Source organism: Artemia franciscana, chromosome 5, assembly GCF_032884065.1.
Source record: "Artemia franciscana chromosome 5, ASM3288406v1, whole genome shotgun sequence".
In the NCBI taxonomy this organism is placed as follows: domain Eukaryota; kingdom Metazoa; phylum Arthropoda; class Branchiopoda; order Anostraca; family Artemiidae; genus Artemia; species Artemia franciscana.
Window position 1 is genome coordinate 24177735 of NC_088867.1, and position 12975 is coordinate 24190709.

At 38.9% G+C, this 12975-nt stretch overlaps 2 protein-coding genes across 3 annotated transcripts in view; one reads left to right on the plus strand and one right to left on the minus strand.

Moving 5' to 3' along the window:
- LOC136027139 (14 kDa phosphohistidine phosphatase-like) overlaps positions 1-12975 on the minus strand; it is a 146179-nt gene that overhangs the window by 112237 nt on the left and 20967 nt on the right. The gene's annotated exons all lie outside the window — the stretch shown is intronic.
- LOC136027138 (phosrestin-2-like) overlaps positions 1-12975 on the plus strand; it is a 107027-nt gene that overhangs the window by 82216 nt on the left and 11836 nt on the right. The window lies entirely within an intron of this gene.

Below are 12975 nucleotides of genomic sequence, written 5' to 3' on the forward strand. Positions count from 1 at the left end.
CTTTTCGCCTGTCACCACCGCATGGAAAAGTTTATCGTAAAAGCTTGGAAGAGGGTCTCATTCGAGTGGAAATAAATTTCTAGTACTTCTTTTCAAGACGGAACGTGATAGGACGGCAATCAGCCTCCTCCCATACTCTTTTTGCTGCCCGTTCCCACTGTTACCCTTCACGATATCTGTTAAGGATCGCAGGGTGCCCAAAAGTATTACTGAGGCGCACACTACGAACTAAAAGAGGACATCTCTACAGATATAGCTCAATAGCATACGACTACGATCATAGAATAGTTATATAGCCTATAAAACCGTCCCGGAGAAAACTCATCTTCAGAATGTTCAGAGTTAATACTACATCATTCTGATACAACTGAGTAGCCACCTCAGGCAGTCACACCTTGAGTCAGTTTGGAAAGGGGCGTACTCCGCGGGCATAACCGTAAGGATAAATAATACATATAGGAAAAATCACTTCATTCTAAAATGTCGTACTTCTAGGTATCTTCTTTTTCAAGATATAGGCCTACTCAGCTCAACTTTGTGCGTTAATGTTCCCAGATAAATAGTACTACTACTGCTAATAATAACTCACCGCAGCACCAAGCCGCCTGGGGCCAAACCAGCTACGCCCGCTCCTCGTCCAACCCAATCTATTCAATGCCTCCCTCTTTACACCCTCCCAGGAAGTTCCCATTTCCTTTAAATCTTTATTTATGAGATCCTCCTACCCCAGACGAGGACGACCTACTTTCCGTTTAGCCCCAGACGGATGGCCAAAAAGGACAATCTTCGGCAATCTGTCATCCTTCATCCGCAGAACGTAGCCAAGCCATCTCAACCTTTCTTTCATTATAATATGAAAAAAACTTCGTTTTCTTAAAGAGTTAAAGAGGCTGCGTCCCAAAGTCGAACCTTAAAACGTACAGGAATTAGAAGAGGCAGCTGGGGGGCTGCCGCCCCCCACCCCCCCGCTTTTAAAGACTCTTTTGTACAGGTTTTTTGTTGTGGGGGGACTTCATTGTTACTAATTACTAGTTTCGGCACAATGGTTCTCCTGTCCTCTTGTGTTTAACATTTTTCGAAGTTATTCCATTATTCATTCATTTCAATTTTTTGTTAATTAAAAGAGGGCCTTTCCAAAGCCAAGAGCGGGGGTGGCAGCCCCCCACAACAAAAAACCTGTACAAAAGAGTCTTTAAAAGCGGGGGGTTTGGGGGGCGACAGCCCCCCAACTGCCCCTCCTAATTCCTGTACGTTTTAAGGTTCGACTTTGGGACGCAGCCTCTTTAACTCTTTAAGAAAACGAAGTTTTTTTCATATTATTTCTGTACGTTTTTCTACAATCCATGGTGGATGTAATTTAATAATAATTTTCCATGTTTATTTTCTCGCTTTCTGTATCAATAAATTCAAACTGACAAAATTATCTAATTTTGATAATTTCAATAGTTTAGCAGCTTAATTAAAAATTTAGCAGCGAGTGGTTTTTACCCACCCGCCTCCGGTTTATGGGCCCAGCGCGCTTCCGCTGCGCCAAGCTGCTGTTATGCTTGTTATCAAACAAGTCATTACAATAGAAAATTTCACCAACGGCTTCAATTAGGAAATCAATTTAAATGGTTCTTTTAACTTGCTTCCATCAAGCCTTACCCCCGCTTCAGTATAAATTCTTGTGAACATTCCAGTATGTAATTATGATCACATGTTTCTATGTTTATTTTCTCCCTTTCTGTATCAATAAATTCAAACTGACAAAATTACCTAATTTTACAAATTTTAAAAAATTAGCAGCTAGCGGTTTCGATCCCCCGACCTCTAGGTTATGGGCCCAGCACGCTTCCGCTTCGCCAAGCTGCTGTTAGTGCAAGAATTTTTCAAACAAGTGATGTTATTACAAGAGAAAATTTTACCTTCAATGGGGAAATGGGTTTTTCTAAGCTAGAAAATCGGGGGGTTAAGATTTTCCGACGAAACTTTCCAGGGCACTTACTCGGAGAATTCCGCGTCGAATGAGTCGTCGTACACCCAGATCCGATGTCGGCTGTGACATGTAGGCGTGGCAGAAAAAAAGGGTTTCTGTCATTTTTCTCAAATAAAAATTTTACGGATTAAGACAGAATTTTTTGAAGCTTTCAGTCAGTCTCACCATGTCGAGCTGATCATTTTGATGTACTTGATGTTGAAATTCGTAACTTTAAACAACAAAAAACTTAACATGGGCTCTTATAGGGAAATGGGGTTTTTCTAAGCTAGAAAATCGGGGGGTTAAGATTTTCCGACGAAACTTTCAAGCAAAATTACTCAGAGAATTCCGCGTCAAATGAGTCTTCGTACACCCAGATCCGATGTCGGCTGTAGGCGTGGCGAAAAAAAAAGAACATGAACAATAAGTGGCTATGCGTGGTTTCTGGAAAACAGGGAAGGAGTTATCGGATCGAGCTCCTGGGCCCTAGGGGACCTTAATTTGTGAATTTCAGCCAGATCGGACAACGTTAAAGGGGGGCTGGGGTTGGGTGGTCGAAACTTTCGGCCAGATTTTCCCCACGAAGGAAAAGCCGGAGGGGGATGAAATTTGGCAGGTTTCTTAGTTGGAGCTCGGGCTATGAAATGCATCCCTCCCCATCCCTCTGCGACCACTGGAACCGAAGATCGCTTAACATTGTCGTGGTTCACCTCTTTAAAGAGGCACGAGTGTGCCTCCTTGATAGCCCTAGAAAGCGGAATTGTACCACATTTTTCGTAAAACCTGCTGTTTGAAAAATGGTCAGTCAGCCGGGTACCCAGAACAATCCGTAGGCAATTTCTCTGCAAAACATCTAGTAAATTTTCGCACGCTTTTCGGAGCGTCCATGCTTCAGAGCCATATTTAAATGATAAAATAATCAGCTATGAATAAAATTACTTTACAATTCTCGCCTGTACTAGGAAAAACCTTAAGTCAGAAATACAATCAGAAAAAATTATTAGAGATCTTTAGTCACAAAACGAAATTGAGCTAAATAACCAAAAATATTCCTTTATGTATTTACAGGGATATCCCTCCTGCAGTGTTGTGACAAATGGAGAACGGGCACCAGCACAAGGTTAACAACTCATCAAAACCAGTGTATTACTTTACGCCTTCTGACCCCAAAGAGTCAGACGGTTGAAAACCTCCGTCCGGCTAGTCGTTTGAACCATCCCCAGGTGTTAGTTCTTGAACCATAGTTAATTAGCTTATAACATAAAAAGACCTAGGAAGGTTTAAAACAAAAAGGGGAATGGAAGAGGAAGGATTATGAAAAGAATAAGAGAACAGAATATTTATCTAATAAATAATTGGGGTCCCTCGCCAAAACCAGTGTATCACTTTACGCCTTCTGACCCTAAAGAGTCAGACGCTTGAAAACCTCCGTTCGGCTAGTCGTTTGAACCTTCCTCAGGCGCAACTTCTTGAACCATATTTAATTAGCTTATAACCTAAAAAGACGTAAGAAGGTTTACAACGAAAAAAGGAATGAAATATGGAAGAGGGAGGATTATGAAAAGAATAAGAGAACGGAATATTTTTCTAACAATAAATAATTGAGGATCCCCAGCCCAAACGACATCAGATCAAACTTCTAAAATAGCCATTTTCTTCAGAACTATCGAAAGACCCAATGCTTAAGGTTCTAGAGATGACATGATCTCCGGAGCCATTAAGGCTGTACGCTATGGAAATTACCAACCGTTTACAGGTGAGTTTTACATTGTAAAAAGTGTGACAAGTTTGATTTTCAGTGTCTGATTGGCTCGAAACTTTTGGGGCCCAATCCTGGGACTATAAGACAGAGTTTTCTTAAAAGGGGAGGCAGTAGGAAATTGGCAATTTTTTTTTATCCTAGATAAGTGTGGAATTCACATCCACAAGTCCTTGGGCCAAGAGAAAGACATACGTAGGTCCTTGGGCTAAGAAAGCCCCAATGCAGCAGAAAAATATTGAAAAGAAAATTTGGTTCCCACCTAAAGTGCAGCCGATCAAAGGGCTAAAAAACCTTTCTTTTTTAGTTGGGGTCTTAAAGTCTTTGGGTCCTAGGTTTTTGAGCTAAAGGAATCCTAATGCAGAAGGAAAACTGGAAAAAAGAAAAATATTGGTTCTCCTCAAAACAAGACCCTACAAAGGGTATAAAAAACAAGAACTAAGAGCTCATATGGAACTTGTGTCGAGAGATCGATCCGGTCCAGTTATGTCAATCACGCATCTAGAACTTGTGCTTATTCTCGAACTCGCCAAAACACTGGAAACCTCCCCCCTCCCCAACACCCCAAAGAGATCGGATCTGGTCCGGTTTTGTAAATCACATATCTAGAACTTGTGCTTATTCTTACCATCAAGTTTCATCCCGATCTTTCTACTCTAAGCGTTTTCCAAGATTTCCAGTTTCCAAGATTTCCGTTTCCCCATCTACCCCCCACTGTGCCCAGTCCGATCCAAGTTGAAAATAAAGCATCTGAGACATGAAACCTTTCTATATATCAAGTTTCATTAAGATCCGATCACCCATTCATGAGATAAACACACCTCAATTTTCACGATTTTCCCTCCCTCCATCCCCCCCCCCAGATGGTCGAATCGGGAAAACAACTGTTATCAAGTCAATTTGTGCAGGTCCCTGACACGCCTACCAATTTTCATCGTCCTAGCACGTCCAGAAGAACCAAACTCGCCAAAACACTGGAAATCCCAACAAATCCCCCAAAAAGAGCGGATCTGGTCCGGTTATGTCAATCACGTATCTAAGACTTGTGCTAATTCTTTCCACCAAGTTTCATCCCAACTCTCCACTCTAAGCGTTTTCCAAGATTTCCGGTTTCCCCCTCTGACTCCCCCCAGTGTCACGGGATCCGGTCAGGATTTAAAATAAGAACTTTGAAACAAAAGTTCCTTCTAAACATCAAATTTCATTAAGATCCGATCACCCGTTGGTAAGTTAAAAATACCTCATTTTTTTAATTTTTTCGAATTAACCGTCCTTCCACCCACCCCACCCCCCAAATGGTCGAATCGGGGAAGCGACTATTTCTAATTTAATCTCGTCCGGTCCCTGATACGCCTGCCAACTTTCAGCGATCGCTATATTGATCAAGTATCTAGTTTCAGATCTTCTTCATGTAAAAATTGGGGTGGTCTGAGATTCAAACCTGAGACCTCTCGCACTTTAAGCGAGAATCATACCACTAGACCAGCAAGCCACACTTTAGAACAACAATAATTTGTTTTATCGCCAAATAAAATTCTTCTCAACTACCTCGTTCGCTTGCTCTACCCCCCCCCCCCTCCCAGATGGTCGAATCGGAGAAGCGACTATTTCTAATCTAATCTGGTCTGGTCCGTGATACGCCTGCCAACTTTCATCGTCCTAGCTCATCTGGAAGTGCCCAAACTAGTAAAACCGGGACCACAGACAGACTGAGAGACATACAGACAGACAGACAGACAGACAGAAATTGCGATCGCGATATATCACTTGGTAAATACCAAGTGCGATAAAAAACAAATCTAAACCTTTTCCCAAACAGCTTGCAGCTTACTGTCTGGGCTATAGACACCATAATGCAGGATAAAAAGTAGTAAAAAAAGATTTTTATTCGCCTGAAAATGAGACGGAAAAAGGGGACAAAGCTTTTCTTAAAATGGTTTGAAACTTAAACCTGTAAGTCCCAAGGCCAAGAGGACACTTATTTGCTTAAGATATCTTAGTTTGGGGATATGAGCCCCCCACATGATTTCCCAACAAGGGACTACAATTTTCCAATTTGATACTCTTATCATTAGTCCTTGGAAAATGGAGACTTCAGGGCCCAGCATTCGGGGCACGAAAACGGTCCAAAAAGCTATATTTCCGACTGATTGAAATTTTAAGAGTCCTTGCCTGGGCTAAGGGTACCAAACAATTTTTATGGAAGGAAGCAGTGTCTTGGGGGGGGCCAAAAAATTTGTTGTCTTTGATCATTTTAAACTTAACGCGATTAGTCCCTTGTGCAAGGAGACTCTAACTGTAAAAAAAAATTGAGGGCACAGTTCTCCGAAAATGAGGTCCAAAAGAGTCAAAACTATTTTTATTTTTCTGATTGACTCACAATTCAAGTGTTTTTAATTGTTTGGGTCAAGAGCACTCCAATGCGCGAAAAAAAGTTCCCCAAGAAAAGGACGAAAAAGTCTTTTCTCCAAACAGCTTGAAACTTATTTTCTGAAGTTTCTGGGCCAAGGGTGCCCTTTGGTATAAAGAATTAGGCTGAGGACACTAAACTTATCCGAATCCTACTGATCGAAGCTTACACCCGAAAGTCACCGGTTCAAAGGGATCCCAATTCGCAAAAAAAAAGAAAAAAAGGTTGGTTTATCTAAAAAGAGGACCCTAAAAAAGTAAATAAAGCTTTTATTTTGAACGACTTGAAACTTAGGAGGGTGTTAGGGAGTCAATGAATTTTATACCACTGATTAGTTTGAAGGTGACAGCCGTAAATCCTAGGCCGTGAGGAAGCTAATGTAGAAAAGAAAAAAAAACTATGTTATAGAATTCTCCAGCTGCAGCGGTAAGTTCAAGCCAAAGTAATAATCAACGATGCAAAGCTTAAACTATTCTGACTCCCATTTCTAAGTCTTAACTAATAAAAAGAAAAAAAAGTAATTACACTCAGACGGAATTTTATTCAAAGAAAGTAAATGCAGTTTATAAACAAAAAAGGTTTAAAAATCATTTTGGCGGTATTGATTTGTGACACCCAAAAATGGGCCTAAGATTTGTTTCGCCTCTGATGGGCTTGAAAACAACAGGGCATGTAGTCGTGACCAGGAAACCTAGATGAAGACAAAATATTTTGAAGTTTAGCTGTATCAATCTGTGGCACCTGAAACTGGGTCAATAATGTTTTTTATCCAACTGGCTTAAGCTTACAGAGCATGTGTACACGGGATAAGGGGGCTTCAATGAAGATAAAAACTCTTAAAAACAATTTATTGTCCATTTTTGTTTCCTAAAATAGGCCCATTTTTGTTTTGTCTCCAACCAGCTTGCAAAATATGGAAATTACCAAAATCATGGTAGTGACATTCTTCCTTCCCCCTAAACCCGTTAAAGGCTAAAGCGTCATTTGACTGAATAGAATGCTTCTAAAATTGCCAATGTTGAAAGCAGATGCTACCCTTTATGTCATTTAGGGTGGTTAGTCAGGAGGCTTTAATGAGGAAGAAGCATGATACTTTATCCTCGAAGGTTTAAGCACGGAGAGCAACGCACTTGCGTGTTTATAAATATTCAGAACTTGCATATTCCACTTGAGATCTACTTGAACATCAAAAGAGTTTAAAATGATTGACTAAGGTGAAATAGGGGAGCAGATTTGAGCAAATTATGGAATGGCAATTTTATTTACATGTGTCTATTTTCAGGTTTATGTTCTTAGCCTCTTGTGTGACAAGGTTAAGAATTTCAAGGGGGTCACTTCTAGTATTGCTACAGCTCACGAAGATGGGCAACTCATCACCATATTTCCATCTTTGAGGGAACTCATTGAATATATCACTAGCAATTGCTAGAAATAAAAGTGGTCCTAATGACGTTCCCTGAGGAATCCCACAGTAGATAGAAGAAGGTGGGGGTAAATAAAATATCAACAAAGCCAAAACTTATTCCAGGTGAATTACAAGGGAGCTTAGAAACTTCAAAGGCTTTAAAAAACATTAAAAGAGAGATGAGTTCAACGGATTATAATCTTTCTTTGACCAATCTAAACTTACGATTTTTTGAGAAGCGTCTTCTACAAAGTTTCGCTTTAACCGGAGTTTCATGGAATAAATGACAATGTAAGTAGACAGATAAGCAACCCATTGAAATCTAAAGGAAACTTCAACGACTATTTTCTTTCACGATATAAGTTTACTTATTAAAGGTCTGTTGAACATAAATATAATGGTTAGTATCAATGCTCATATATTTGTCCTACAGGATCATCACTCATTTTCAACATGGAACACTCAACGTGCCATTCGAAAACAACTATGATACCCAAGATCAGAAATAAAGCAAAACCAGGTTCTGAGCAATTGTAATTTGAACTTGTGATTTTATAACGAAAAGGGTTGCAAATAATATTTGTAATAAAGATAAATAAATAAAAAATTATTCATTCGTATGCTCAATTCCATAGAGGTGGAACAATTAAGACAGGAACACTCTCTAATGCAGGGCTTCCAAGATGTCATCAAATTCAGTAAAGTTTTTGATGAAATCGCGCATCGTAAAGCTGGTAAACACAAGAATTTCATCTTTTTGTCTTTCTAGCATTTCTTAATAGCAAATAACTGAATTAATCGGACGTGAAGCTGAGAAAAACATCTTCTTAAGTATTTGTTTTCTTTTAATAAGTAAGGCTTAGAGGATTTTCTTTTTGTCTAACCCTTATTATTTTACCCAACAAACTATTTAAACAACTATACACTATAACATGTGTAGACACTTATTTGTGTGTGGATTATTTGAAATTTTCCACAAGTCTTCTGCTATCGGCTAAACTTTTTGGACTTCCTTGAAAAAGTTCAATAAAGCTCAACTTTTTCCTACAGCAACAAAATCAACAAAGTTGAGCAAGGAGAAGGGTTTATTAACTATGTGGGCAGCTTAATTAACTTTATTGACACCGTGGGAACCTCGCATAAGAACAAGATTTGTTAAAGGCATCCGGTCCAATCGTCAAAAATGAGAAAATTATGACCTAAGAATTCGTTTTGGGAATCCAGCCCTCCAGCACTGTTAATTACATAGCGCATTCTATTGTTTAATCTACGTGCAAAGTCTGACCTGACCTAACAGAGATATATTGAACAAAAGCATGTATAAACAACTGAAAGCAAAGAGCAATGTCAAAGCTTGAAACGAACGGAAAATTATCGTATGCGTATATCTAGAAATCTAATATATACCAAACTAATTTCGACTACATATATAAACCAAAACGGAACAAGAAATTATAGGATAATCTTAATCTTTATGTTTCTGGTGAATGCATAGACTTGATATAGCATATTGCACTTCATAGTGGTGCGCGGATATTGTTTATAATTTAGTTGGAACCTCTCCAAGGATGGCTATAGTCAGCTGCACAATCTTTACGATTTCATACACAATAATAGCATGAGTAGCATCCATCTTTATAGATAAATAATGATATTTTAAATAAGAGTAAATCTCCTGATTTCACTGACATTAGAAATCAATAAAGCAAGAGAGATTACCATATATGCCATGTAACTGGAATTACACTTTTGTAGGGATTTGTTTTTATGGCACTTGGTATTAACCAAGTGACATGTAGCAATCACAAATTCTGTCGGTCTGTCGGTCCCGGTTTTGCTACTTTAGGCACTTCCAGGTAAGCTAGGACGATGAAATTTGGCAAGCGTATCAGGGACCGGACCAGATTAAATTATAAATAGTCATTTTCCAGATTTGACAATCTTGGTGGAGTGGGGGGCCGGTTATTACGGAAAAAATAGAAAAAATGAAGTATTTTTAACTTATGAGCGGGTGATGGGATATTAATGAAATTTGATGTTTGGAATGATATTGTGTCTCAGAGCTCTTATTTTAAATCCCGACAGGATCTGGTGACATTGGGGGGTTGGGAGGGGGAAACCTAAAACTTGGAAAACACTTAGAGTGGAGGGATCGGGATGAAACTTAGTGGGAAAAATAAACACAAGTCCTAGATACATAATTGACATAAACGGATCGGATCCGCTCCCTTTGGGGTAGTTGGGCAGGGGGGTATTTCTGAAAAATTAGAAAAAATGAGGTGTTTTTAACTTACGAACGGGGGATCGGATCTCAATAAAAAATGATTTTTAGAAAGATATCGTGTCTCAGAGCCCTTATTTTAAATCCCGACCGGATCTGGTGACATGGAGGGGGGAGTTAGGAGGGGGAAACCTAAAACTTGGAAAACACTTAGAGTGGAGGGATCGGGATGAAACTTGGTGGGAAAAATAAGCACAAATTCTAGATACATGATTGACATAACCGGAACGGATCCGCTCTCTTTGGGGTAGTTGGGGGAGGGGTTAATTCTGAAAAATTAGAAAAAAATGAGGTATTTTTAACTTACGAAAGGGTGATCGGATCTCAATGAAATTTGATATTTAGAAGGATATCGTGTCTCAAAGCTCTTATTTTAAATCCTGACCGGATCTGGTGACATTGGGAGAAGTTTGGGGTGGGGGAACCTAAAATCATGGAAAACGCTTAGATTGGAGGGATCGGGATGAAACTTGGTGGGAAAAATAAGCAGAAGTCTTACATACGTGATTTACATAATTGGAACGGATCCGCTCTATTGGGGGGAGGGGTGATTCTGAAAAATAAGAAAAAATTACGTATTTTTAACTTACGAAGGAGTGATCGGATCTTCATGAAACTTTATATTTAGAAGGACCTCGTAACTCAGATCTCTTATTTTAAATCTCAACCGCATCAAGCGTAATTGGGGGGGGGGGGCAGTTGGGGGGACCGGAAATCTTAGAAAATACTTAAAGCGGTGAGATCAGGATGAAACTGGATGGGAAGAATAAAACCTGTCCAAGATACTTGACTGACATAGCCGGACCGGATCTGCTCTCTTTGGTAGAATTGGGGGGGGGGGGTAATTTTGAAAATTGAGGTTTTGTAACTTACGAAAGGGTGACCAGATCTTAATGAAATTTGATATTTAGAAGGATCTTTGTGCTTTAAATTTCTAATTTTAAATTCCGACCAGATCCTGTGACATTGGGGGGAGTTGGAGGGGGAAACCGGAATTCTTGGAAAACATGAAAATTGGGATATTTTTATCTTACGCATAGATGATCGGATTTTAATGAAATTTGATTTTTAGAAGGAATTCATGTCTCAGAGCTCTTATTTCAAATTCCGACCAGATCTATTGACATTGGGGGGAGTTGGAGGGGGATATCTTGGAAAAACACTTGGAGTGGAGGAATCAGGATGAAACTGGGTGGATAGAATAAACAAATGTCCTTGATACGTGATTGACAGAATCGTACTGGATTCGGTCTCTTTGGAGGAGTTGGGGGGAAGGGGTTCAGTGATTTGGCGAGTTTGGTGCTTCTGGACGTGCTAGGACGATGAAAATTGGCAGGCGTGTCAGGGAGCTGCACAATTTGACTTGATAAAGTCGTTTCCCAGATTCGACCATCTGGGGGGCTAAAGGGAGAGGAAAAATTAGAAAAAAATTAGGTATTCATAACTTACGAGTGGGTGATCGGATCTTAATGAATTTTGATATTTAGAAGGAAATCGTGACTCAGAGCTCTTATTTTAAATCCTGACCGGCATTAAGCCTATTATTTTCCTTTTTAAATCAATCTATTGATTCATAGAATTTTGTTAGAGCTCATATCATATGATCTCTTGGCTCTTAGCTCTTCTCGCCTCGTCACAAGTGCCATATGAGCTCTTAGCTCTTGTTGATTTTGGACTGTCAAATTGCAAACATTAGAGGAAGATACCTTTTATGTCTGGACTAAATGGAGATACCTGTTTTTAGTTAGTTTCTCCCTTTTTCAACACTTCAGGAGCAGTGAAATAGTGGCAACTGTCTAGGAATGGCTTTAGGGGATTAATTTTGGAAGGTAAAATTTACAGGACAGATTATTTCACAAAGCTAATCAAGTTTAATTCTGAGGGTAAAAGTTAATTTGTCTATAATACGTAAACCACGGCATATCAAAGCTAACACATGGAATACTTTAGATGACTATACCTCAGACCTCGATTTCAAAAGAAAAACAAATATTATAAAGAAATCAAATAAAAAAAAATAGGATTGAAAAAATATTAAAATCCGAAACAAAATAAGAAAATGAATCGCTTAGATTTAGCTATTGATTTGCGATTTATCCACTCAATCTGTCGCAGAATCACTTTTGAAAAAATTGCGCCCTGAAATTGGTGTCTGAAACGTAACCTTTTTACGTATTCCTTGTGTCTTAGCTATTACACGGCACTGTCGACGTGTCAGAGATAAATCTACTTGTACACTCAGAACTAAGCTAGAATAGGTGGTCATGTAAAGGCTACTCTCAATATTAAATATAAAATTATTTCAAACTAATTTGGTACAATTTGCAGAATAGTCTATATTTAGTAATGAATAGATTACGAACATTCTAGTTCCAGTGGACACTTTTGAGAGTTAATTATTTATTTTGGTCTAATGGACTAAAAGATACTTATAATAAATTCCCAGATGTGTTAATTTATAATAGATTACAGAAAGAGTGTGTTTTGGTTAGCTCCTTGCACTTTTTCCCTCGTATAATTAACAAAGATTTCCAAAGCCGGACATTTAGGTTGATTTCTCCTTACCCTCGTTACTTCTTAGATATCTGGTGGCAGTTTCCCTGTTTTAACACTGCAATGCTGTCTCTGTGTAATCTAGTATTATTCATAAAACAGACCTACGAGCAAAAGACAATCTTCAGAAAAATCCAAGGGGCCGGGAGGATTACCTCCCTTCTTTACTCTAATACTGTTGGCAATTAATTTATTTTCCATCACGACTAACCTGTAAAACTGTTATAACAAGATATCCAAATCACTGACCATTCAAAAGATCTTCCTTAAATTCAAAAGATCGATGAGGCCGTCATCACAGAAGCATAAGGGAGCTCTGCTTTCCTATCTACTTTGAAGACCAAAATTACATATAGAACGCGACTATTGTATAATGCTAAAAAAAAGCTACGACACTTTTAAGGCAAAACAAAAAGACTGTGAAAAAAACAAGAAAAACTATTGCGGACCAGGAGCTAAAATTAAAGCTATTTCAGGCTTCATGAAGACATTTCATGATCATGTGCAACATAAAATTTTTAAAGTCACTTCTCTATTAGCCCTTTTCAGGCCAAGTTAGAACTTTAACTTCAGAAAGGATAGCCAATCTATTTACACCCAAAAAGGG